This window comes from Panthera tigris, chromosome C1, assembly GCF_018350195.1.
Source record: "Panthera tigris isolate Pti1 chromosome C1, P.tigris_Pti1_mat1.1, whole genome shotgun sequence".
NCBI lineage: Eukaryota > Metazoa > Chordata > Mammalia > Carnivora > Felidae > Panthera > Panthera tigris.
In genome coordinates, this window is record NC_056667.1 from 98,626,641 (window position 1) to 98,628,477 (window position 1,837).

The window sequence follows — 1,837 nt, forward strand, 5'->3', positions numbered from 1 at the left end:
TCTCTGAGATTCCCTCTAATATGCTCTCTCAGCAAGTGTGAATACCTAAACACCAGACTTAACGCCATTGGACTCAATTAACCTTCTCTAAAATGAATGTGTCCTTAATACCTACACCAAACGCTGATCAAGGCATTCTGATTTGGGGAAAAGAGAGAAGGGTTACCTCATTTCCAAGCCTCTTGTGTCAACAGCCCACTTTAGGTTCTGTACTGGCCACTCCTGAATAATTGAAAGTCAAGGTCACACATGTCAGTGAAAGAACCTATAATTAACGTCCAACTGTAAGCATTAGACTCTCTAAATTCACTCAGATTGTTCTTAAAAGGGTATTCTTAAAAGGAGAGAGAGAGCTTGACCTAGTTTTTATTTAGGAAAAACAGCCTTTTGTGTTTTTAGAACATTTTCTTTTATAATGAGACAACCATATTGTCACGTAAAGCCACTGGTTAAATGACACAGTCATCCTACAGCTGGATTGTGCGAGGCTTCGACAGAGTAGCAATGTCATGACCCACACACGGTACGTAGCACAGGGAACTTCAAATTTTATCAAATCCTACACCCACATCCTTCCTACAAGTAAGGAAATTGCGGTCCAGGTGGGCGAAGGAACTTTCTCCATCTCCCAGAGCTAGCTGGCAGGCGGACAGAAGCAAGAACCCCCACGTTCATGGCTCCAAACGAGGGTGCTTTTCCTACCACCCCATGTAATAACAGCAAGGCATTTAGTAAACATCTCTCAGAATCGCTGTTTTGCTTGCAATGCAATTCAGAGAGTGTTCACCAGACATGTTTATGTACAGCGAAATGAGGAACACCTGTGTCACTTAGGTCCTGCACACTTTTGTTCTAAAAGGCATGATCCGTAGGCTTTCAAACGTTGCTCCCATTTGTTAGACCCTCTGTGGACAAGCTGGCAGGATCGGCGCACTTCTGAAAGGCCAGCGAAACTGGGTAGAAGGCCAGGACCAAGGGGTGGGAATGTAATGGGAAAGAGTCAGTCCCATGTAGCCCCGTGGTTCTCAACCCCAGATGCATTAGAATCGCTCAGATTTTTGGGGGCGCCTGGGTGGCTCAGTTGGATGAGCGTCTGACTTCGGCTCAGGTCATGATCTCGCAGGTCGTGGGTTCGAGCCCCGCGTCGGGCTCTGTGCTGACAGCTCAGAGCCTGGAGCCTGCTTCGGATTCTGTGTCTCCCTCTCTCTCTGCCCCTCCCTCTTTCATGCTCTGTCCTCTCGGTCTCAAAAATAAATAAACATTAAAGAAAAAATTTAAAAAATTAAAAAAAGAATCACTCAGATTTTTATTATTTTATTTTATATTTTATTTTATTTCCTAGGAGGCTGCATGCCCAATGTGGGGGGAGGGGGGTCAGACTCACGACCCTGAGATCAAGAGTCACACTTTCCACTGACTGAGCCAGCCAGGCACCCCAGAGTCACTCAGATAGTTTTTTCTTTTGAGAGAGAGAGAAAGAGAGAGTAGGGGAGGGGCAGAGAGAGAACCTCTCCGTGCCCAGCTCAGACCCCAACAAGGAGCCTGACTCGGAGCCCAACGCTGGGCTCGATCTCACAACCAGGAGGTCGTGACCTGAGCCAAAATCAAGAGTTGGACGCTCAGCTGAGTAAGTCACCCAGCTGCCCCTCACTCAGACGTGTTAACGTACCAATGTTGGGCAGCACCACAAGAGATCCCTCTGGCAGGATGTGTGAGTGCAGATAGGGTTGAGCAGCCCTGGAGAGCAAGGTTTTGGTGTCCAACCCGGGCTAGAAATCCCCAGCCTGACAACAGAGGACCCAGACTCTGAGTCTCCCTCAGGTATTTCAGAAAACGG

At 47.6% G+C, this 1,837-nt stretch overlaps 1 non-coding gene across 1 annotated transcript; it reads left to right on the plus strand.

Moving 5' to 3' along the window:
* The first annotated feature begins 1,066 nt into the window (after nucleotides 1–1,066).
* On the plus strand, nucleotides 1,067–1,151 carry TRNAR-UCG. Its single transcript has one exon. It is a non-coding gene; the product is annotated as a tRNA-Arg (tRNA).
* Nucleotides 1,152–1,837: the final 686 nt, after the last annotated feature.